General features: G+C 42.5%; 1 protein-coding gene and 1 long non-coding RNA gene across 7 annotated transcripts in view; one reads left to right on the top strand and one right to left on the bottom strand.

Annotated features, from left to right (window-relative positions):
- The window catches only part of WIPF1 (WAS/WASL interacting protein family member 1), a 116701-nt gene that overhangs the window by 33041 nt on the left and 57521 nt on the right, over positions 1-26139 (bottom strand). The window contains exon 1 of one of the 6 annotated variants that reach the window (XM_082689537.1): positions 8519-9151. The exons of 4 other annotated variants lie outside the window; for them this stretch is intronic. The gene's annotated coding sequence lies outside the window, so the exon portion shown is untranslated. Of the gene's footprint in view, positions 1-8518; positions 9152-26139 lie in introns of those variants that run through there. One more of the 6 variants, XM_082689540.1, reaches the window with a different exon arrangement.
- LOC309843800 lies at positions 4050-18773 on the top strand. Its single transcript, XR_014300345.1, has 3 exons — positions 4050-4531; positions 17420-17630; positions 18060-18773. It is a non-coding gene; the product is annotated as an uncharacterized lncRNA (long non-coding RNA).

Raw genomic sequence — 26139 nt, 5'->3', positions numbered from 1 at the left:
AGGCTGCAAAAGTGCACACCTTGCTTGTCCTACCTGTCTAAAGTACAGTATTGGGAGACACATCTGTACAGCTCCCAGGCATTTTAAATTGCCCAATGGACCATCAGAGGTTTGGCAAATAGGTTTTCCTCACCGCCCCCCCATCTCACTGATAAAAATATTTTTTAGTCATGGTTTGTATGTTTTCTCACTGGACTGGAAGCTTTCCCTTTAGACAAGTTACTGCTGCTTTTGTGGCTAAAATCCTATTAGAAAAGATTATTCGTACCTGAGGACCCCCTCTTGAGCTTCACGGTGACCCAGAAGCTCACTCACGGATCAAGTAGTTCGACAGGTCTGTGCTGTGGGGCTGATGCTGTAGCCCTTTCACTAAGCTTCCCACCTTCAATCTCTAGGGCTATCCCAACGCACAAACAGCATTATTAAGACTCAGTTGGTGAGATGTCTGAGTGGCTCATTCGGTTAGGCATCGACTCTTGGTTTTGGCTCAGGTTATGATCTCAGGGTTGTGAGATCAAGCCCCATGTCTGGCTCTGAGCTCAGCAGGTTGGCTGCTTGAGAGTCTCTCAAGCAGAGAGAATATATCCACTGTAGGATGGGAGGTGGGATGAACAAGTCACTCTTTCTCCCTCTGCCCCTCCCTCTCTGCGTGCATGCATGCACGTGTGTTCTCTCTCTCAAAATAAACAAATCTTTAAAAAGGAAAAAGAAAGACTCAATTGGTAAAATTTGTAGAGACCTTTCAAATAACCTGGGCAAAAGCGTTACCATTAGTTCTCTTTTTCTTCTTTGGAAGATTTTATTTATTTATTTGACACAGACAGTGAGAGAGGGAAAACAATCAGGGTGTAGTGGGAGAGGAAGAGGCAGGTTTCCTGTGGAGCAGGGAGCCCGATACGGGGCTTGATCCCAGGACCCTGATGCTTAACGATTGAGCCACCCAGGAGCCCCATCATTAGTTCTTCTAAATCTCAGATCCAATCCTTTGGAGCTCATAAATTCTCATCCTTTGGAAATGTCACAGGGTGCCTGATGCATCTGGTTCCCACCCTTTTGACAGCTGATGAAAGGAAATATACTCCAATATTGTAAAAGCCTAGTTGCTTCTCTTAAAAAGGACCATGCTTTAACAGAGCAATATTTTCACAGCTCCTGGGAGAGGAAGACCTTAAAGATCATACTTGCAACCCAGAGATTTCATCTGTTGGAAAAGATACCTCCAAAAGGTGTCTTCAACCTCATTGGAAGGGTCCCTCTTGGTACTGTTAACCAACCTCTGTGCCATCAAACTTCCGGGAATAGACTTCTAGATTCACATGTCACATCTGAGGAAGGAACAAAATCCTGACTGGATGTACGTACCAACTGATGGCCTGAAAGTAAAGATTTTGGGGGTATGGAAGCAAGTGGCATCTAAATGGAGACAGCTTTCCCAAGATCACTGCTCCATGCCTACATATCCTTTTCTCCCTGTTACTTCTTACTTTATTTTCTCCCTCTCCTCCTTGGATGGATAATGCTCTTATCTACATTTCCCAATCTATTACAAAAAGAGGAAACGCCTCTGATTTTGTCACCAGAAACCTTGATCCATCCAGGAAAACAGTGACCCCTTAGCTCATCCTATTAGTAGTTTTGCTGGAATCCCATATGCTACTGCATGCCTAAACTGTTCCTCAGGGCCCTTTCATAAGGCTAGAATACTATATCCATCCACCCTTGTTCCCTGGCTCAATTTAACCCAAACTTTGGTTGGAGAAATGAACTCTCTTGAATATACTTATATATAAAAGACATTGTGCACAGCCAGTATAAGTGAGACCACTGTAAGCTGGCTGTCCTATCTCTATGTTTGGGAAGACTTTCCATATGTGGTAACATGGTATTTGAGTCTGAGTTGTATGATGCTAAGGCCTCCACACAGACAAATGGGTCCATAAAGGCCCATACTCTGAGGCAGCCCTGTGTGTGGCTCTTGGCTTCTCCTCTGTATGTGGAGGCTTTGGTAATGGCACCTACACTCGGGCAGCTCACTGTCCCGACAGCTAGAGGATGAAAGGATGGTGTTCTCTTGCTGTACTCACCACTCTATTTTCTCCTCATAACAAAACAGCAGCTTACCACGGTCCTCACCTCACCTAAATCTTCAAGGCTGCATTCAATGAGAACTTCTGGGAGGTGCATATGACTCGGGTTTGCCTCTGTAGAGAGAGCCTTCACCCTTCAGCCTAATGAACACATGATTAGACATCTCTCCCTAACATTAGGAGAGTTGGCCCATTCCATAGTCAAAGCAGGAGCAGCCCAACAATGACCACGTAACTCATGGGCTAAAGTAGTTAGGGATTATCACAGAGGCCTCAATTACCTACTTGCTGAGCCATGAGGCATCTGTGTGATAGTAAACACAGGGATAATCTCCTCTGGGGAAGTAGAAACCCAATGGCACAAAATTAGGGAACAGGCACATTGGCTACAAGTTTCATCTAATTCTCCACATTCCTTTGATTTGTTTGGTTGGCTACCTTCAGACCCAAGATCACAGTTCAGAAGCATCATACAATTTGAAATTGTCACGTTGTTTTTAATTATGTTTTGTATAATTATTTTAAAGTTGTGTATCTGTTGCCTGTCCAGACTTTATAGAAAAAATACCGAATAAGCTGATGCTAACCTAATGCTTCAGGATGATCTCCAGTGTGTACAACCTTGACGAGATACCGACTTTAGATGGGAAATGCCTGTGGGTTCTCCCTCTTAACCCCCCTTGTTACTCAAATAGGACCTTAAATGGTTTCCAACTGCTATGGGCTTACCCTCTGATATGGGACAGGACACCCAGTAAAGGTCCCTCCTAGCAGGGAGAGCTATGGATGAGCCAAATCTTTCTCTCTCTCTCTCTCTCTCTCTCTCTTTTCAATTTTATTTATTTATTTAACAGAGAGATTGAGAGAGACAGCACAAGCAGGGGGAGCAGCAGAGGGAGAAGGAGAAGCAGACTCCCTGCTGACTAGGGAATGTGATGTGGGCTCAATCCCAGGACTCCAGGATCATGACCCAAGTCAAAAGGAGATGCCCAACTGACTAGGCCATGCAGGTGCCCCTGGATGAGCCCACTCTTGATCAGTGATACTTTTAAGGAAAGATCTGGATCAAAAGGGGGAAATGTGGAATTAAATAATGGAAACCTCATTTAAAATGAAGTCAGGAGTCCAGAAAAGGGAGCTGTCAGATCCTACTAACTTGTCCTCAACTGCAGATCCCAACAGGAAGAAGTGTACTTTGCCTTTTTTAATAGGAAAAAGCCTACTTTACTACCATGGAAGGAGGAAGGCAGATTTTCACCTTGCCCAGCAATAGCCCAGCCAATGAGAAACCATCACAGTTCAGCTAATGAGAAACTCACCACCTGAACTCTGACTTTCCTCCAATGGGCTTTCATTCAAAGCTGTCCCAACTTACTCCTTTTTCTCTGTAAAGTAACCTTCTTCTTTGACCTCTGGGTTTGCCTCTGATTTTACCATAGCTTGCTTGTCCTGAATTGCAATCCTTCTGCCATTCCTAGATAAACCCAATTTGCTGGTAAAATAGCTGGCTGTTGTATTTTAAAGACTGACAGCACAAAGATGAAAATAAAACATGATGGTTGTATTTAGTCACTGAAAGAAGCATTCAGTAATAATTAAATTTTAGGTGAAAAGGGGTCGGGGTTAATAATAATAGAAATAATTTAGAAATATCCTTGACATTTTCAGGTATATCCTTCCAGCTTATAAACACACACACACCCCTACCCCTTCCGTATATATACACACACATACATATTTGTGTTCGACCAATAAATACTAACAGAAGAAAATCTATAATATATATAACTCAGTGGTGTTTTAATAAGAAAAGGCTCCTAAACTCATATTGCGTTATTACAACTGTAAAAAAATTACTACAGAAGCATTCATTATAAAGGCAATGAATCCACTCCAAGTTACACCATAAAAATAAAATCATTTAGCAAACTCAAATTGCTACTAAAATCCTGAATTAAAAAATAAAAAAGCCCATAGTTTTGGGATTCCCACTCCTAATTCTGACAGATTCCACTCTTTCGAGACTTCTGCATGATGCAGTTAGTGAATGTCTTTAAGATCTGAAAACCATTAGAACTAATTAAGATGAAGTTGGCTTTGTTCTTCAACTTCCTGTAAAAATGCTCAACAGGAAAATTGATGCTCACAGCAAACCACAGCCATCCTGTTTCTTCAGCACAATCTTTTCACAGCTGCACTTGCCTGTAGTTTCTATTTTATGATACAAGTCACAGTGCGACATCTCTGTGCCCCACCCCCCACCCCACCCCCAGCCTGTCACATTTGGCCATCTTAGAAATTCTTCATATCTCTGCATGAAGTCGGCTTCTATTACTGCTATTCTTCCTCTCCTCAGGCCCAGGCTCAGAGGGCTGCAGGCAAGGAGGCAATCAGCAAGAAGAGGAAAAACAGAAGAATGCTCTCAACCCAAGAGGAAGCAAAAGGTAGAGAAGAGAAACAAACAAGCTTTCCTTTGTAAGCAAAACAGCAACCTCACCCGGGTTAGTGGTCACTTAATTCTCAACTGGGGCTGGAACGCATGTATTCTGTCCACAGAACCCCTCATTTCTCAAAATGTACTTGCTCTTTTCCTTTTTCTTTTTTTTTTTTTTAAGATTTTTTTTTTATTTATTAGACAGAGAGACAGAGAGAGAGGGAGAAGCAGGCTCCCTGCTGAGCAGAGAGCCTGATGCGGGGCTTGATCCCCAACCCTGAGATCATGACCTGAGCCGAAGGCAGTGGCTTAACCCACTGAGCCACCCAGGTGCCCCGTACTTGCTCTTTTCTTAACCGTCACTTAAGACAATAACTGAACTGAGTCCTCATCCTAGGCTGTCTTCTCAGTGGTAAGGATTTGTGTCTTGCTGTATTTACAGCACCCGTGGTTATTTCAGAAATACCCCTTTTAGAGTTCTTTTCGATAAACAGTTGGTTAATTTGGGGCAGGGGGAAGGGGAAAGGCATTTTTCAGAGAAGACATGTTGAAACATCTGCAATGTCATTACAATGGGTAGCAGACACATACACAATTCTACCGTAAGAGTAACTGTTGGGAAATTAAAGGGTGTGAAGTAAAATGATTTTTTAAAAATCTGCTGTCACACATTTAATTTAAAAGTTAATGCAAATTTATAGGGGCACCTGGGGGCTCAGTTGAGCATCTGATGCTTGATTTCCGCTCAGGCCCTGATCTCAGCATTCTGAGACTGAGCCCCACGAGCCCCTCCAGCCCCTCAAGTTGGGCTCTGGACTCAGCAGGAGGTCTCCTGGAGATCCTCTCCCTCTCCCTCGGCTCGAGTGCTCTCTCTCTCTCTCTCTCTCAAATGAATAAATAAAATCTTTATTAAAAGAAGTTAATGTAAATTAACATCCAAACCCTTTTAAAAGTGAGACACTGAAGGCACGTTGAATGCCCCCCCACCCCGTCATTGTTTAGCTGTGGCAAAAAGAAGCCCTTCCTTCTCTACCTTATCCACGGAACTAAAAAGTATAGCGTTTCCTCCCACTACTTCCCATCTCTTATAAGTATTCTCTTAAAGGGGATCAAACCTTAGAGCTAGAGTTTTCTTAAATCCTCAGCACCACATTTCTTTTTACCAGAGGATTAAGATCTACCCCCGTGTCCATGCTCCCAGCATATATATTAATATACACGATATATATTTTATTCATTTTATATTGAAAGTGTAGTCTTGTAATAGAGGCAAAAGTGCCACCAAATTTACTTCTGAAAAGGACAAAGGACGTAGGAAGGAAAATGTCTTCCCTGAAGTTATTTGCTTTAAGATACTTGATGTTGCTGTAACATTTAAAATAAAGCATTTGTAATCCCAGAGTCTTGGGACTGGAAGAGGACATCCAGTTCCCTCTCCACTGCATTTATGAAACAAGCTCTTGAAAATATAGAAAACTTCTTTATACTTAGTTGTTAAGTGGCCTTGGGCAAATTTCATAGCCTAAGTCCAGTTCCCACAATAAAAAGGGGATAATGGTACCTACTCAATAGGGTTACTCAAGAGTTAAATGAGGCAAATATTTAATAAGTATTAGCCATTTTTAAAAATAAGTAAAAGTAAAGAGCCCAACAAGTAGCAAGTCCTCAATAAATGTTATTGTCTTCCCTTGCTATTTAGTCATGAGAAAGAAACTATAAGTTGATTTAAACCTTGGCCCACATGTTCACACCCATGCAAACCTCCATATTACAGATGAATGGAGAATGGAGATGCGTATAAAGTGCACTTTAAAGCATACTAATTAAGGCATTCCTTCTTCTACTATTTTTTTTCCATTTTAATTTTCAGGAGTGAGGGTTGCAAATTACAGACAGAGGTATTTATGGTATTTCAATGGAAATACCCTTCTCAACAAGAAGTAAATGTACAGCAATTTGGATAAACAAAAGTGAGCCCAACCGTAAAGCAGAAATGTTCCACAATTTAAACAGCCAGAAACTTACAAAGTAAATGACATGTTCATGAAATGTGAATCAGACTTCAAAAGGGCAGAAAACTTGAAAGGTCCAGAAATTAAGGAGCTCACTTCCTTTTTTTTAGCACAGGTTGGGCAACTTCTAGCCCATGGGCCCGATGTAGAATCTAATTTCTTCAGGGAGCAGGGTGGAAATTGCTGCTGGACTCCAGGAAATCATTTTTATCCTGGGGAGTTCTCTAAATATTGCCGTTAATCTAGCATCCATATAATCCTTAAAGTTTAAATAGAGTAATTCAGGAGCTATGAACAATTAACTTGTGTCTGAACTTTTCAAAAGAATAGTGAAAACGTGACCGTGATTCTAGAGAAATCATTTAAACTTCTTTAGACTACAAAAGGAAGAGTTTTGACTAGATGAAGTTCCAGTTCAGAAGGAACACAACTTTATGAAGTTAATGGATGATACTTAAGATCCGCAATTCCAATGATGAGGATGGACACGGCTTCCACACGGGCTGACCTTCCGTCTTTCCCAGCCTCTCACCTTCCTCTCTCGCTAGCCTGTCTTTTTTTTTTTTTTTTTTGTTTATTTGACAGAGAGAGAGATCACAAGTAGGCAGAAAGGCACACAGAGAAAGAGAGAGGGAGAAGCAGGCTCCCCGCCAAACAGAGGACCTGATGTGGGGCTCGATCCCAGGACTCTGGGATCATGACCTGAGCTGAAGGCAGAAGCTCAACCCACTGCGCCACTCAAGTGCCCCACACTATCCTGTCTCCTGTCTTATTCTTTTTTTTTTTTTTTAAAGATTTTATTTATTTATTTGACAGAGAACACAAGTAGGCAGAAAGGCAGGCAGAGAGAGAGGAGGAAGCAGGCTCCCTGCTGAGCAGAGAGCCCGATGCGGGACTCGATCCCAGGACCCTGAGATCATGACCTGAGCCGAAGGCAGCGGCTTAACCCACTGAGCCACCCAGGCGCCCTATCTTGTCTTATTCTTTCTCTTGCCTTTTCACTCAGCTGTCTTTCTTTTTACCAAGATGTTTTACTTTTGTTTCTCAGAATCTTCTTGAAGACTTTTCTCCATTTTACCACTTCTCCATTTTCTAGTGTATATGCTACTTATACCATTGGATTATTTAAAAGAACTTACACTTATTGACTAAATTTGTATGCGCTCTCTTAATATTTTAAAGCTGTATTTTATATTTCTCCATGGGGGAAAAAGGAATATGCCAAGTGACTTTCTCATACACGCCCCAGAGGCAAAAAAAAAATTTTTTTTTGATACAAACAACTTTCCTTAGTCCTAATATGTAGGTCTCTGGGTACATTGCTTCAAAATTTTAAGTTACAATATTTTATGACAAAAAGTTAGTCATATTAGCTGTAAACACTTATAACAAATGCTACAGAATTTGATGAGCAAAGAGGCTATGCGCTGCACTGTTAGGGGGTTGACTAGAAAGATTTTAAAGACAGACTGTCTTCTTCCTAAAATACTCTGCCTAGAAATGGTTTAATTTGGGATTTGAACTTAAGTGACATATGTGTAGCAACAGAAAGGCAACACCTTAGTTCCCCGGTACTTTCCTTTGAAGTTTCTGATGATTCCCTTTACTTTAAAAGTACTTACTGCTACTTGCCAAAGGGAAAGTTCAAAAGCAGTGTGTGGATAACACACTGAAAGGCTGTACTTACAGACATAAACCCCCATTTTAAGTGGAAAAAAAAATTCCTGTGGATCCAAACTTGTCGAGTGGTCAGGAAAAATTCTACTGAAAATCTTGCTTACTTTTTGGTACAAAACACAAGTTATGAATTGCCCACGATCACCACAGTGTTGAAACTAGCATTCTCTGCAACAGGAATAGGTTACACGGTCTTCTGCTGAAGAAAATCAAACTATCTCAACATACTCTGGCCCATTAAAAGCCATTTCGTTCTTCCCTCTAGCTGATAAAGGAAATACATTTAGTCTGAATAGAACTTTTCTTACCGTTAAAGGACACCGTAGGAAGGCATGATCGGGGACACAGAAGACAGACCAGCAAGATGTGAGCCCAGAGAGAAAACTGTCCCTGAAAAAGGCATCATCTTCCAACCCAAGTGTGGGGTCGGTTTTGGACAGCCATTTTGGACAAGCTCTGGCCTCTTGTTAAATGTGACATACTGAGTCAGAGGCAGACGTCTTTCTGTGGTTATTCGCTTCCTGCCTGATTAATTTGTTGTTTGTTCCTTCCTCCTTTACTGCACAAAAAGAAACTAGATTGGCTTTACTTTAGAAGCAAGCAAGGAAAAACCTCTTAATTTAAAAAATTAAATGCTACTCTTTTCCTCAAGGTGTAATGTATCTGTTTGGTACAGTGACAAGAGGAAATCAGGATGTCCATCCAGTTGGCAGGCCAAAGTTATTCTAGATACCTGCGCAGAAATAATAGTTCACAGAGCCTGAGATTCCTTCCAGGAAAATGCTGCTTGAAAGTTATCACTCTTGATACTGACTATGCTAACTGACTAATACTATTGACTAGAATATTTAGTATTAAGGAAAATAGTTACCAAGGACTAAAAAGCTCTCAGCTACACCAATAAATAGGGTAATGATTCTTCCTCCTCTACAGAGCATTCAAGTATGTAGAGAGAAAGTCACAGATGCAGGTGAAGAGAGCCGGTCAAGTGTATGAAGGCAAATGAGTTTTGAGATGTGATTTTGGTGCCCAAGTCAGGATAAATTACACACAGCTCAAGTCATATGAAGATCCAGAACTTTCTATGCCAGAATGTTTTGTTTCTGTCCTCCATACTTAACAGGATAACAATAACTCTCCTAGAAGATGCTTGACAAAAGCATGGAGATATGAGTGTAGAAAGGGGAAAGGCAGATTTCTAATTATTAAAGGACTCTAAGAAGGGAAGAGGCAATGGACTACCTGTACAAAACCCTGAGCTATGCACAAATATTCTGAAAACACTCATCATTTTTTCTTGAGCCATCTGAAAGATTCAGATTTGCAACACATAACATGTAACTCAGAAGAAAAACTAAGGACAAAAAAGTATCAGCCAAAAGAATGAAAAACAGAGGCACATTTCAGAAACTAACTTGACTCTAAAGTTAGAACTCTGGGTCTTGGTTGTGCGGGATTCAGAGGGAAAAGGAACGGAGCTCCCACACATCGTCTCATATTCCCTTCCCTGTAAAATGACAGGACTGGGTGGACCAGGGGTTCTCAATTCGGGCAGCGGCTGGAAATGCGTGGACTCATTTGTAGTTGGCAGTTAAAAAGTGTTGGGTTGGATGGGGGATTCTTTAGGGGTGGAGCCAGGAATGTGGAATTTCCCATGATGCTTTGGATAGTCTTGCCCAAAATACTGACTCCTCAGTACTCCTCCTGAGGAGTACTGAGATAGTTGATGTCTACGACTCTTCCAGGCTCTAAATTCTTTGAGTTATGAATCTAACTGAATGAGTAGAGTTTTATGATGTGGGGCCACGGCAAAATTCCTGGAAGCAGAGCACTGAAGGATTAGAAATGGAGAGTCCTGCCATCTGACGTGCCGGTGGGGGGCACTGGACAGAAGTGGAGGCCTGCTGCTAGCATCTCCCTCCCCCTCCACTAACCCCAAGGAAATAGGAAATCTGATCAACTACCAAGTGAATGCACAAAGTGAAACTTTGAGAAGTCTAACCTAGTTAGTTCTAAGAAGGGAACATGGGTAATGGGATTATTTCTCTCTGTATTTCCATAGTTGTTTTGAAGTTCTCTGAGTAAGGCAAATGCATGCACACACACAAAAACAACCTCACCATGCCGTACACGTGCAGTTCATGTCGGCCCCCTCCATTAGGGATGGCTCAGTTAGGAGGGAGAATCATTTAGAAGGCTGTAGCCCCCAAGACACACAAGGGAGCAGTGGTCTAGAGTTTGGTTCTATTTTTGCCTTTGATGAGAACGTATAAATACAGCCAACTTTGGAAACATTGATGAGGTGTCTATTGGCCACCATAGAACATAAATCAGGTAACATTCCTCCCCTGCTTAAAACCCTACAGTGGTTTCTTGTTCCACTTAAAAAGTCCAAACTCTGCCAGGAGCCCACAAGAACCCACAATATCGGGCCCCGCCCTAGCCCTCTGACTTCATCTCAAGTAACGTCCCTTCTTGCTAATTTACCTTCCAGCCCTTTCTGTTCTTTAAATGCATCCAGTTCATTTGCATCTCAGGGCCTTACACTTGTAAGCCCTCCCCCCAGTACACTCATCTCCTAGTTCCTTCTCATCTTCAGTCGTCAGCAAAAAGGCCCCTCTTCGTGCCCCATCTCTGTGCCTGTTCTCTTTTATACACAGCACGTGTCACCACTCAACAATCTTTTCACAAGTTTAATGGTTTGTATACTGTGTGTCCCCACTAGAATTCAAGCTCCATGAGGATGGGGACCTTCTTTCCTGCTGTTGTTTCAGCATCTAGAACTGCCTCTGACACTCAGTAGGTGCTCAATTAATATGTTAAAAGAAAAAGAAAATTATATCGCCTAAAAATTCTTCCATAATATAACATTCCCTTCAGACCTTAAGACTGGAGGCACCTGGGTGGCTCAGTTGGTTAAGTGTCTGCCTTCGGCTCAGGTCATGATCCCAGAGTCCTGGGATGGAGCTCCGGAATCAGGCTCTCTGCTCAGCAGGGAGCCTGCTCCTCTCTCCCTCTCCCCTGCTTGTGTTCCCTCTCTAGCTGTCTCTCTCTGTCTCAAATAAATAAATAAAATCTTAGGGGAAAAAAAAGACCTTAAGACTATTTCCTCTTGGGGTGCCTAGGTGGCTCCCATGCTGGGAGTCTGCTTGAGATTCTCTTTCTCCCCTCCTAACCCTCCCCTGCTTATGTGCCCCCCCTCAACAAATAAATAAATAAACTCTTAAAAAAAAAAAAGATTGTTTTCTTTCAAAAAGTGAATAAGGAATGCCAAGGCTAAACTTGAACCCTCCTCTAGGGAAAGTTTAAGTTAAAGGGAACTTTTCCAGAGAAAGGATGGCACAGATCAGCAGTGAAGCCCGATAGCCCAGAAGGGACTTGGCAGACCAATCTGAGCTTAATGATAGAGTAAAACAATAATCAGTAAGCTCTTGGGCCAATCAGGGAAAAAATCCTCCATATTAATGTACAGAAATACAAAACCAAGAGCAGACAGAAGATTATAAAACAGCACAGTTCTCAACAGTCTGGATAAAGTGGTAAAAGATCACAGCCTACGACCCTCCTGTGGTGACCCCAACAATGGAGACTGAATCAACAATGTATAAAATATGAAAAGATTTATTCGTTTATAATTCTGGTTTTCCAAGTTGTGTCCACAACTACCTTTAAGAGCCTGGTTTTTGCTCTGGTATTAGAAAGATATTTTAGAATAGGGTTTCCTCAGTTCTAACATACCTTCCTCAGTAGCAAAAATGTCTCCCTTATAGCTTTTTAGGGGGAAAGAGAAACCATGCCAGAGGAAATATATGCATTTAGTATATGAGGAAATCTACTTTCAAAATGTTAAAATATGGGAATTATGTGATTTGGAGGAGCAGAAACAAAGTAATTTCCCTCTTCCCCCCAAAATAATCAGTACAGTTACACAGAGGTTTGGTCATTTAAAAATAATCTCAGAAAGGGGTGTCTGGGTAACTCAGTCAGTTGGGCAGCGGACTCTTGATTTGGGCTCAGGTCATGGTCTTAGGGTTGTGGGATTGAGCCCTGTGTCCAGCTACATGCTGGGTGGGGAGTCTGCTTGAAATCCTCTCTCTCCCTCTGCCCCTTTGCTTGCACGCTCCCTCTCTCTTTCTCTCTCTCTTCAATCATCATCATCATCATCATCTCAGCAACACAGAGAAATTGAAAACAAATTTGTACTATTCAATGTCCTATTAGTACAAGTTGGTATAATCTTACATGGGGAAAAACTGGAAATTTATTTCTATTTGTTTTGGCAGCTCAGCATTAATTCGGCCTACTTATACTAGAAAAAGGCATCATCTTCCAACCCAAGTGTGGGGTCTTTTTTGGACAGCCATTTTAGACAAGCTCTGGCCTCTTGTTAAATGTGACATACTGAGTCAGAGGCAGACGTCTTTCTGTGGTTATTTGCAGTTTGGGGACCCATTTCTTCCTCACTCTCAGACCTGAGGGTCCAGAGCCTCTTGTTCCCACTGCCAGTACAGAAAGAGCATGTGATTCAGGGCCGGTTAATCAGAGCCTTGCATTCATGGGGCCCCACAGATTTTTTGAGCGATGGCCTGTGAACTCATTAGAACCAAGGGAACTTGTGGCCTGAGGCAAAGACATTTCTGCCAGATGGGCTGGCATGGGATCTGTGAGGATATCGGCACTGAAATGGACACACTCATCCTTTGACCACATGGGGTCTGAAACTGAAACCAACAAAGTAGGGAATGGGTGGGGAGGGGTGGTGATCAAGAAAAACCAGCTACAGGCTTCGTTGGCTGAATCCATCTATACCTGAGGCTAGACCTATTTCTGGACTTTTAATTAACATTAACAAACAAATTCTCTATTTTGTTTGAGCTGGTATAATCAGGTTTTCTATCATTGGCAATACAAACACCCCTGTGACATAAAAGTTGGTACTAGAAGTGAGTGTTGAATGTGACTAACTCTAAAATGTGCAAGTGACCGATTTAAGTCAAGTGAAGGCTAATGCAGGCTCTCCTGGGCTAGGGCACTGGCGACCTTGTTATGTGGTACCCCCACTGATGCTTATGCTACCACCTACTGAATCCTTGGCCTCTTAAGCCCATAAGCCTATGGATGGTGCACCATTAAAGGATTTGGAGGAAACATTTAGAATGTTGGCATGTGTTGGCCAGTTCTTGTGGTCTTCAGTAAGAACTACAGAAAAGAGATAATTTAGACTGAAAGTGACTAGAAGCACACAGAGAGAGAGAAAAAAAAAATACAGCTTTCTATTAGAGGTCTTTTTTGCCTATGATCTGCAATCAAGATGCTGAGAGTCAAATAATCTGGAAACCTGTGGTTTGGAAAAGTCAAAATTTCTATGCTACACTAACATCAGATAAAGTGGGGTCAAAAATGTAAGAACCACTTCAGGAAATATGTTTGGAATACAGGAGAAGCCGATACCCCATTGTCCCTTCAAAGACCCATCCAGTGGGTTATAAGATATGCTAGAGACTGCTGACTGATATCTCATTCTCTTCTAGGAATGGGAGTTTAATCACAAAATTCCTCTAACGTTCTGAGTCTACTGTTGTATGCTGGGTGTCAAACTATACAGGAGCTTAAGTACAGTTCTTGGTTTGCTACTAGCTGCATTAGAAAGAGTTTAATAAAGGGGCGCCTGGGTGGCTCAGTGGGTTAAGCCGCTGCCTTCAGCTCAGGTCATGATCTCAGGGTCCTGGGATCGAGTCCCGCATCGGGCTCTCTGCTCAGCAGGGAGCCTGCTTCCTCCTCTCTCTCTCTGCCTGCCTCTCCATCTACTTGTGATCTCTCTCTGTCAAATAAATAAATAAAATCTTTAAAAAAAAATAGAGTTTAAAAAGTGAAATTACAGTACTATGTTTTATTTAACACTCTTTTTCAAAAATATCATTATAACATGTCCTCACAATAGAAGGGTATTCAGTAGGCACTTTGCATTCTTCTCTTCACACTGATTCTTCAAAAATAAGTATGTATTTTACTCATGGCAACATTTTGTGCCCAAGAGCCACTATCATACCGGACAACACAACTCTGGATGGCCTGGCCCTGGGGGGATGGAGCCCCGCCTTACTCATCCTGTCCTCTGGCAGGATACACCGATGACACTTCCACATAACAGCAGGCAGTCCTGCGGAAGTCTCTGGGCTACAGCTTCAGGGCTACGAAGAGTTTGTCCTGCTCGGAGCCACCTCTTAAAACGGGGCATTGGCTAGGTAGTTTTGGGTTTGGGGCCGGTAGAATTAAAGACCCAAATTGGCTTCTCTTTCCTAAAGTCATAATGCTGACAATCGTAGCACAAGACATGAATCCTCAGTCAAGGTAAACAGGATAGAATACCTTCAAACTGGGGCTCAGAAGAGATTCACAGACTCAGAAGCCTCCGTGGCTTTCCAGTGTTCACCAAGTAAAATCCAAAGTCCTTGCTGGGACTAGCAAGGTCCAGTGGGATCGGGCAGTCTCCCTCTGATCTACTTCCTGCACCGCTTCTCCTCACCCCTTGCCCCTCCCTTTGCCCTGGCGTGTTTGTGAGGACAGCTTTCTCCTGGTTTCGTGGCTCGCTCCTCGCGCTCATTCGCATTCCACGCGGTCAGTGCACGGTCTACAGGAGGAGCCTTGTCTGGGCATGCTCTATGAGGTGCTCTATCTGCGCATGCTCTAAAGGAGGAGCCCTGTCTGCGCATGCCTTATGGGAGGAGCCCCGCGAGGGCATAGTTTGCCTTATTCACTCTGTCCCCCAGCTGCTTTAGATCAGTGTCTGACGTTGTCATCTGGGCTTGAGAAATGGGTGTAAATGGATTTTAAAAGCTTCTAACTCCAAGTTGAGTTTCATCCTTCCTTTAACCTGAGGTCGGGAGGAGGCCACACACTTGGCTCTAGGTGGGGGGGTGCTAGAGTGAAGGAGGTACGTGCTGGATTTCTTCCCCCAACAGGACCCGGGAAGGTCTTGCTTCTCCTGACAGCTGTTGACACAGGACAGCCATTCAGAGTGACAACGTGGGGACCTGCCAACACACCTAACAACTGCTCAAGCAGGGTTCTTTGCTAGCGTTGGGTATGTGACAGGGCCTTGCTTAAGTTAGGAAATGATGAGGCGACTCGCTTGGAAAGAGAAAAGGAGGCCCACATCCAGAGTGGGAAGAAGGAGACCCCGGGAAAGGACAGTCCCATAATGGGTTCACACTTCACAGTCAACCAGTCTGTGTTTTATCCCCGAGGGCCGGACGTCCAGGACGCTGGTTTCTGAGCACACAGTGGAGAGCCCTGTTTCTTTACACACAGTCTGCAAACAACAAACAACAAATGCTGATGTCGGAACGTCACTAACTTGTGTCTTGGAGGGACAAATGCTGATTATGTGTGGAAAGACTTTTCATGTTTCCTTTGAAAGCACTGTCCTATCTTCGGTAATTTAAGAAAAATGGAGAAATTTCCCAGTTGGTCACCAACATCCAATACAAGTTGCCCCCAGGGGAAAGCCCATGTGAAAAACAGAAAGAAGTTTCTTTCAGCTCAAGGGGAAAACTGGTGGAAAGCCCCATTTTCACATGTATCCATTCGTGCACACACATAGGGAGAAAGTGCTGGCATAGGGATAGCTGTGTGTTCCTTTCCATTGCTAGTCATTAGGTACAAAGCCCAGGATGGGGTGTTTGCAATTATTTCTGGGGTGGGGAAACAGTAGCAATATTGTTCCTTGTTCAGACTTCTCTATACAGTTACCTGGTGTCTCTCACTGGAGGACAGAAACTATGGGGACAGGAGAGTCCTTCTACGGAGTACTCAGGAAACAAGAGTCTATACAGCTCTGCACCTTTGGGCCTGACATCACCCACCTGAATGCTGCAGGAAGGGCTCAGTGACCCAAGACTTCCCCTGGGACCCCTGACTGCACGGAAGCTAGGCCTGGCTGGTGCAGCTGCTACCTGGAAGAGGCAGGCCCAACCACTCTGCATGTGGACAGGAAATGGGGGCATTTGTGGGTGTCACAACAGTTGGGGGCCCTCCTAGCATTCAGACCCGGAGACCGGAGATGCTAGACGACCTGCAGGGTACCAGACTGGCCCACTCAGTAAAAAACAGTCCCACGTGATGTTCAAAGGTCCTGTTAGAGATTGATGTAGGAAAAAAACTGTTGGTAGTTATCTGATATTAGACCTTGGCTCCATTTTAAATATAAACTCAAAGTAATTATTGCACTGTTTATGAGCCCCTGAATTTTCCAGTAATGCAACTGTCATATAAATGAAATACTATGTTTTGCTAAGATTTTTACTAACAGTTGGTCTCTCATTTCTGGAAGATAATTTGCCCAAAGACATTCCACTCCAGGTATGTAGTTCCCTCTTACCCCACTTAGTGTGATCCTGCACCTGCCTGTTCACAGTGGTTACAGGTGGAGAAGCAACTACTCAGCCAATTACTTAGTTCTGTTTGCTAATGAGTTGTAGCTGATCACTTACAAATTGAAGTTATTTTATAATAAATTATGTTCCTTTTGTTTCTCTCTCTTTTTCTTGGAGGGGAGGGGCAGAGGGCAAGGGAGAGAGAAAGAATCTCAAGCAGGCTCCATGCCCCACAGGGAGCCTGAACTCAATTCCATGACCCTGAGATCATGACCTGAGCCAAAATCAAGAGTCAGAGGCTTAACCAACTGAGCCACCCAAGTGCCCTATTTCTTTTTTCTTTTTAAATTTTTTTATTTGACACAGAGCATGCACAAGTAGGCAGAGAGGCAGGCAGAGGGAGAGGGGGAAGCAGGTTCCCTGCTGAGCAGAGAGCCTGATACAGGGTTCCATCCCAGGACCCTGACACCATGACCTGAGCTGAAGGCAGAGGCTTAACCCACTGAGCCACCCAGGCATCCCATATTTTTTTTTTATTACAGATAAAAATTATATCAATTTTGGGGGAAATTATTTGTAAAGTCAGATTATCTCACTGATGGGAGTTTCATTGAAGTTTGTGAAGTGCGCACCGGAAAAGAGTGGGAACAGGGCCAGACAAGGCTGAGAGCCATTGCTTCTGTGCTTACAGAACGGCTCTGAGCATCTAGTCGGGGAAGGGTAGAACAGAGCCCTGGGGACCACAGCTGCTCACCTACAAACCTGGGAGGGAGTCTTGTACTTTCTTTCCAAACAGGTCACAGATTCATGGTGCTTCTTTCTCCTGTTTCTTAGCAGACCCTGCTTCTCTCAGCAGCTTGGCAGAAACAATTTATTCTGCTTCAATGACCCAAGATTCCCAGAGGACTCTGCTACTCCAAGAAATTTCTGCCTCCCATTTGGCTGCTATGGATTCTCCAAATGCCTGGGAAAACAGACTGTTGGAAAAACATTTCCAGATTGTCTGATGGGATGGCTACCCTACCAGGACACAGGAAAGATAATGGCAAGTGTTTCCTACTGGACCAAGTACATGTCTGTAGTTTCCTCAACTCCAAATATGGGTGCAGGGCCAATAGGATCCCAGGAAAGCGCACTGTGTGTGTATGTGTGTGTGTGTGCGTTTGGATTTTGGTTTTGGTTTTGTCCTCTTTGCTCACTGCTGACTAAATGTCTCCTTCTCCTGCTTCTTGGAAGCTGCTTAATTCAGCCTTGGACAATTTTATTCTGTTCCAGAACCATTCTGACAGTATGATGAGTGAGTGGCTTACATAAAAAGCAACTCCATGACTACATTAAAATACTGACTTGTGCACCTGAAACTAATACAATAACGCAAGCCAATTATTCTTTAATAATAAAAATAAATAAATAAATACTGACGCGTTTGGGAATACCAACCCACAAAGATTTGACACGTGGTTTATGTTTGTAGGACACTCAGGAAGATAAGTGGACATAGTTAAACAACAACAATAACAACAAACAAAACTCAATGGCCTCTCCCCTCCTCACCACGACCACCATTAAAAAAATGAAAAAACTGGGCGCCTGGGTGGCTCAGCTGGTTAAGCGACTGCCTTCAGCTCAGGTCATGATCTCGGCGTCTGGGGATTGAGTACCGCATCGGATCTTGGGGAGTCTACTTCTCCCTCTGACCTTCTCAGCTCTCATGTTCTCTCTCAAATGAATAAATAAAATCTTAAAAAATAAAATAAAAATTAAAAAACAAGAATAAAACTAAACAGTTAAACAGAGTGTAGGCTGGGTGTTACTACTGGCTTTTGGAAGGCAGCTGTGTCCTAGATGAGGCAAATAAGTAGTTGTCTGGGGACCATGGCTAAGGTCAAGAATAAGCTGACAGCATACCCTCCACCTGGGCCCACAGCCCCTGCTGCCCTGAGCACTGCCTCTCCATCGCTATCCTCCTCCAGAGGAGCTTCTCCAACTTGACCCTCTGCCATTGCTGCCTTGCTTACCCTCTACCTGGCCCCACTCAACCTCTCAGCCAGTCTGCTCCAGCCAAAAAGAAAAACACAAAGCAGTGAATTGCTTTCCAGAAATGAAAATATTTTCTGTGATCTTTTTATCGGCTTACGCTGTGTGTCTCTGACTCTGTGGCTAACTAGGGAGCAGGGCCACTCCTGGGCTCCTATGCACAGCCGTCCTTCAACAAAGACAAACAAAGCTCTCCACCTCGTGGAGTTTACACTCATATCTGAGTTGATACAATGGAAGGAAAACGAATTTAGGCTCTGTATTGTGCAGCATGTGTGTTCATTTTGGTCCAGCTCATCTCAAACAGCAGCCTCACAAAGATCACCAAGGGAAGAAGGGCTAGTTCAGGCTGACTCCAGTGTAAATGTGCAGTGCTCCAGAGTCCTTGTGGGGTGGGGGGCGGAGCGGGGGGGGGGCATTCTGATGGGAGAACCATTTCCATACAAACATACTTGACGGTATGCTGCCAGGCCAGCCCATAAGAGTCTATTTAATTCATAATGTAACTAAACTGTATGTTCTGTCCCAAGTCTTCAAAGGAAAGGACTCAGAGGTGGGGGTGGGGGGATCATTACTCTGGGGTGCTCCAGCCTCAGCTTCTACTCCCTTCCCCTGGGTGGCCCTGGGATTTCCCATGACCCCACTCAGGACCCTGAGCGGCTCCTGTCCCAAGGCCATAATTCCCTTCCCCAGGATAAGATGATGTCACCCACACAGAAGGAGGAAATTGGATTGTTTTGAAAGAAAGAGTAGTTGTTAACCCAAATGATGTTGAGTTAGCGGACTTTGTATTGAGATAAAAAATACACTGGGCTGGACAGAGAGACTATAGCAGAGTCCCATGGTCTGGGGATAACATCCTTAAGGTTCTCCTACTGTTTATAGTTTCCTTCTTTCACTTCAATATATCTTTTTCCTTATTAAAAAGTCATACATGGAAGTATTTAGAACATATAAATGGTTTTTTTAAATGACCCATTAGTACTCAGAGAAAACCAGTTAACATTCTGGAATTTCCTTCCAGTTTCTCCTTCTTCACTGTGTAGATATCTAAAATGGGATCATACGGTATATATGTAGATTTATTTCCTTTCTTTTTTTAACATTCCCTCATATTATTAAATCTTCATCGAATGCAATTTTAATAGTTGAATGTTTTATTTTATGTGTGGTTGTGACCCATATAACTATTTTTCATTGTTAAACATTTAAACTGCCTCCAATTTCATTATTACAAATCCTGTCATGTTAATGGACTTGTGTCTAAAGATTTGTGGTCATTTCAGATTATTTCCTCAGGACGCATGTATTAGAGTACAATTACTAGAATGGAAAGTATGAAGTTTATTCTTCTAACAATCTTGATACATATTGTTAAACTGTTTCCTCAAAATGGTGGGATTTGTTCTCTCATTAGTTCCCGCTTCATTTCTTTTCAACATGTGCTATTATTATCACTTTTCAAAATCCTTGCCAATCTGATAGATGAAAATGTTGATTTTCATTTCTTTTATTATTAGTGAGGCTGGCAGTGTTTCATATATTTATTGTCCTCTCCGTGATTAGTATACCTTTCTCTATTGATTCACTATTACCTGGATTCTTTTTTATCACAATGTTTTAGTCTCTTCTTTATTTCTTCCACTTCTGAACCTAAAGATTACTCAAATCTCCAAGACTTTTCATAGACAAAATAAAAAGTCCTGATCATTGGGGGACTGAGTGTATAAGCAGTGATTATTTCTGGGCATTGATAAGCAAATTTCATAAATCAAGGAGGGTCTGGCACATACACGCTTACAAAAGAATTCTCTGAGCAGGCAACTGTGACTAATTTTGCACAGCTTGTAAGAATTTTACCATTTTAAGAAAGGTCTCCATCCCATGGCAGAAGGAGGGTGCATGCGGGACGTCTGGGCCCATCTTACCACAGTTCTTCCCATCTCAAACACAGAAGTAGGAATGCCCTGATTGTTACTACCCACATGCATCCATGTGTGAACCTCTTAAGTCTGACGGAAAACAGTCATCATGACCCTGACTCACCTCGTCCCACCTTTCACAAGACTAAAGTTCCCAGGAACTAAGGAGTAATGTGGGCTGATCCAATGAGTCTCCAAGCTTCCATTATCTTCGCTGTCTTCACTAGCTATTAAGCAAATATTTTGGAAGAAATAAAATCTAATTTAGAATTTTTTTTTTTAATGATTAAAAACTTGGTGATAAAAATCACTTCTGAGCATGGGTCATTCAAAGTAACTCTCATTCTCTATTTGATGATTCACCTGAGGGCCGGGGCTGACATGACCTCCTCTGGCCTCCTTTCCACTGGGTCTTCCCACGTCAAGGGGTCTTCCTCACTTCCTAGAGTTCCCTCTCCTGAACTCAAGATGGCTGATGCATCTAAGTAGAAAGGCAGCCACTCTGGGGTAAATGTGCCTAGAGCATACGAAACATTCAACAGTGTCTGCTATCGTTACTAAGTGAGCTAATCTTGTCCTCTGTTAGTGCTACTTGGTAAAGGAGGAAACAGCTGGTAAAGTGGTTCTTTTTGTTTATAGAAGGATAATTCAATGCAATATGAGAATGAAGAATTTACTGTTTGACAACTGAGAAGAATTGAATACTAGTAATTTCAGAGTCTATTTTATATCATTGTACAACTCATTTTCAAATCTACTTAGGACAATTTCAAAAAGCTGTCATTGGTCCACTCGATCTGTACTGGTCCCATTCACACTCACGAGTACCCGTGCATTTTATGCAATTCCAAGTATCACCAGATTCAATGAACACAAATTCAGAAAAAATGCCTCAGAAACTTCCTAAAACAGTTTCTCCTAAAAGTTAAGGAGAACTGGAAATTAGTAAATAGATTTTATGCTCACTGATTTGTTTTTATTCACCTGGAGAGCCTTGTTGCCAGTCCGTTGGCTCACTGCCATCTATCCCAGCAGGAGGTTGGGAGGCCACTGACTCAAAATCCTTCACTGCCGAAGGCAGGACTTTTCTTCAGGGCACCAAGACAATGCCCCAAAGCCCTTTGGGGTGGTCTCTCTCAACCAGGGAATGGAAGGCAGAGCTTATTTTCATGGCTGCTTTATTCTAGTGGTTAAGGAGCAAAGAGAACACTAATTGTTTGTGAATGTTTTCAGAGGTAGCACGTAATGAACCAAGAGAAAACAGGCTTTGAGGCAAGATCTGATTTCTCCGAGCAAGTGAGAAAATAAAACCACGATTCCTATCATTATGCCCAAGTTCAGTCACCACAAGATGATGGCACTCGGATATGAAAGGTGGTTGTGCCAAGAGTCAAGGATTCAGCAAAATGGAATACCACACAGAAAACACTCTGAGTATCCAACACTCATTGGCAGGGAATTCATGGAAAACCAGTATGAAGATGACCAACAGGAAAGTTCATTTTCCAAAATACAAAGGCTTCTTGGGGGCCTGGGTAGCTCAGCTGGTTGGGCGACTGCCTTCAGCTCAGGTCATGATCCTGGAGTCCCAGCACTGAGTCCTACGTTGGGCTCCCTGCTCGGCAGGGAGTCTGCTTCTCCCTCTGACCATTCCCCCTCTAATGCTCTCTCTCTCTCTCATTCTCTCTCTCACATAAAAAAAAAAATCTTAAAAAAAAAAAAAAACCCACACATACACAAAAAACAAAGGCTCCTGTACATAGAACTTTCTATTCATCCAAGACTACCGGATACAAAATACTCTGTTGGGGGCACATTTGTAAAACTCTCCACTAGTGGTATCTGCTGAATTCTCTTCAATCTCTGACTGCACAAATGTAGAGATAAGCTTTTCATCTTCTGCTTTCTCTCCCCCTCATATCTTGAAAATATAGATGAGAGTCTCTAAAAATGCTGGCAGATACAAAAAAATGAAGTATCTCAAAATCTTTAGAGACAGAAGCTACCTAGAAAAGTTTAAGCAATGGAGAACAAGAGCAACACACATGGTACCCTGGACGCACTGGAGATTACCATCTGTGACATGTGTTATCACCACTTTCTAAAATGCCGCTTTTAAGGGATGCCTGGCTGGCTCTGTTGGTGTATGCACAATTCTTGATCTCAGGGTTGTAGGTTTGAATGTCGAGATTACTTAAAATCTTGAAACAAAGTGAAAAATTAACATGCAGCTTTTTAAAAAAATTTTTTTAAATTATAATATGACTCTTCTCTAGAATGCTCAAAGACTTTGTATACTATATTAACTCAGGGAAGTGACTGGTCCTCATTACCACGTTGCTAGAATTTGGTCTTTTACAAAAATAAAGTCCATGTAAAAAAGGGTGAGTGCCCATATGGCTCAGTAGGTTAAGCATCTGACTTTTGATTTCAGCTCAGGTCATCATCTCATGGGTCTTGAGATCAAGCCCGTGGGGCTCTGAGCTCAGTGAGAAGTCTGCTTAAGGATTCTCTCTCTCTCTGCCCCTTCCCCAATTCCGCCCCCACCCCTGCTTGCCCTCACATGCTCTCTTTCAAATAAATAAATCTTTTATTTATTTGTTTATTTGACAGAGAGAGAGAGAGAGAGAGAGACAGCAAGAGAGAGAACACAAGCAGGAAGAGTGGGAGAGGGAGAAACAGGCTTCCTACTGAGCAGGGAGCCCTATGCAGGGCTCGATCCCAGCATGCTGGGATCATGACCTGAGTCGAAGGCAGATGCCTAAGGACTGAACCACCCAGGTGCCCCTCAAATAAATAAATCTTAAAAAAAATATATATCCAAAAAAAAAAATCCATGAAAGTCTAGGTCAACTCAGAGGTTATTTTCCTTAAGTGTAACACCTCCTCCTACTCTCCCAAAAGCAAGTACACTTTTAAAATAAAATCAGCATTTAATAAAAGTCAAACCAGTTTTTTAAAGCAATAAACCTAGGATATAAAAATCACTGTAAACTTAATAAGGCTCTGTATTTTTTCTACTTACATTTTCTTTAACATAAATACAAAAGTACTTAAAGGTTTAGGATTTAGTTTTGAGATATTATAGCATATCACGACCTTCATGATAAAAGAAATGTATGAATTTATGAAAAAGGGAATAATATCTATAAAACTTGTTAGTGTAAGCACTGTATATGTTTGCATATCAACATTCAAAGGTCATTAATAAAAATATTTAAAGTCTAATAAAAGGAAGGTTAAGAATGGCTTTACACAAACTTGCGTTTTCCAAAATTTGTCAGAACGAGAGAATCTGGAAGTGTCCAAGATTAAGTAGAAATCCACATTCAGAAGAGTTCCATGGATTTCTCAGAAAGAGAGCAGGCGAAGGGTCATGTGAGGACATTCTTTTAGCCTAAACATTGAGAAGCATTCACACGGGGGAGCCAGTGGCTGATACAGACAAAGCACAGTTTCCTACTAGTGAGCTCAAATGCCAGCCCACCCTCTCTGCCTAACTTAGCAGATGAGAAGTCACTTCATGAAGTCATGCACAAACATGAAACACGCTAGTAAAGTTTTGCCGCCATCTCCACAATCATTGCTTTGTTTGCTTAGGCTGGTGGCCAGCAGGAATATTTCCCTCTGCAAAACTATTTCAAAGTAATGACTTGGAGGAAGTGGTGTGCTGATATCATGAAAAAAAAAAAAAAACCCCTCAAACACAAAGATAGTTCAAAAAGCATCTGTATATGGCTCAGAGGAAACAAACAGCTCAGCTAATTTCAACTCAAAATAAACCCAAGAGACCAGTTTACCTTGGCCATAGCTACAGACACATGCCGGAAAACTGAAGGCTGGTGATTATCTAGTGATTTGGTTTTGTGCCAAAGGGGAAGAAAGGGCAGGGCTATCCATCCTGGGGTCAGGATGGAATTACAGAAGATACCCCACTCCGCGACGCTTCAGACACAGAAAGATGTGTATATAAAAGAACTTCGCACTGCTCTCTCCATGAGACAGAGGGGCTGGATCTTGGCTGGAATGACAAGTCTAATGTCCCTTCCCGAAGCCACTGGTAGATCAGAAGTTAATTTTGAGTCTCTAACACATGGTCTCTCCATCACTGAAGTCTTTCCGTGGCTCTTCTTTCCACAATATTGTCTTTACAGAACTAAGAGAGGAGAAGGACATTGAAAACCAGTTGTTTCCTATGTTCATCTTAAGCTGAAATTCATCTACAATCTTCAAAATGACCAATACTGAATTTGCAACTTCTGGGCACTGAAAAATATTCTCCAAGTTAAGTGGACACATCATCACCAAAGATCACATTGTATTTGGTTTCAAAAACCATTTGGAGTTTTCTACAAAAGCAGCTGCTTTTCTAAGAGAATAGGTGATGATTGCTCCCTAGGTCTTAAAAAAAAAAAATCCTTATTTTATTTTCAAAAAACTTTTGTTGAGAAAATCACTAGATGTGTCAGAAGAAGTCTTAAATTGCTTTTTCAGTCCTGTTTTGTATGGCTATTTGGATGTCTTTATTGATAACTGGGTTAGGAAGCCCCAAATCCCTTTGGTTTTTGATCACTCGAGGAAACCCACCTCCCAGCAGAACATCTACTTATTTTATTTTATCTTCATTTTTGCGAGGGGAAAGACAGGAAAGGGTGCTGGTCTTTAATATCAGAAGTGTGTGTTGTTGACCTTCAACTGGGCCCTGAGATTTTTTTAGTTCAAAACATTAGTACCCAGATCACATGTGGTGACAATTACAATATTTTAAATGATGCTTTTCCTTCTTCAACTGTTGGCCATCATATTCAGGCTGGGGACGGGAAACAGAGATTTTGACCCTGCTCAGAAGGCAGCTCCAAGTCCTCCATTTTTGCCATCTGTCATTTTAGGTGATGCCCCCGTCAGGAGTCCTCTGTAGCTCATAAAACCCAACATAACCTTTTGGGCTGCTCTGGAAAAAACACATTGGGTAATAAGGGATAGATGCATTCTGTTCCTGTTTCCAGTATTATTTTCTGGCCCAAAGAAACACCAAATCATAGGCATCTAGAAACAAGAGATGGCCCAGTAAGGACAAGGATCTTAAACGCAGTCTGTGAGCACTGACCCTCCCCACCATCCAAGGGTTCATCTACTTATTTCCTGCTAAGTGCTTCACACAGAGCGATACAGGCATTGGAGCAAACAGCCATTTCTACCAGACATGACTCAACTCAAGCGCTAGGGCGGGTCTTAAAGTGAAAGTAAAAATGCCAAAATGATCCTTAGCACTTAGTAACGGCACAATAAACGTTAGCTATTATTACTGCTCCAGGAAGGGAAAGGTTGCTGTTCTCATCACCTTGGGGACACAGGCAGGCGTGAAGAAATGCAGATCCGTGGCAGTGACCCGTGAAAGAAATCTGGTCTCTGAGAACACACACCGGGTGACAGCAATGTCCTCCATAAGAGCTTTCCCACAGGGATCATTCAACTACAGAAAATGATGAGAAGGCCCATCAGCATTTCTATGTGGCATTTACACACCACCTTAGGTGGGCTGGTCCACGGCACAGAAAGGCTTGGATAAGATACCATGAAGCAGACAAGCTGTCA

The sequence above is a fragment of the Mustela nivalis genome, assembly GCF_964662115.1.
Source record: "Mustela nivalis genome assembly, chromosome: 11".
Taxonomy (NCBI): domain Eukaryota; kingdom Metazoa; phylum Chordata; class Mammalia; order Carnivora; family Mustelidae; genus Mustela; species Mustela nivalis.
Note: the sequence above shows the minus strand (reverse complement) of the source record. Positions and strands in the feature narration are given on the sequence as shown.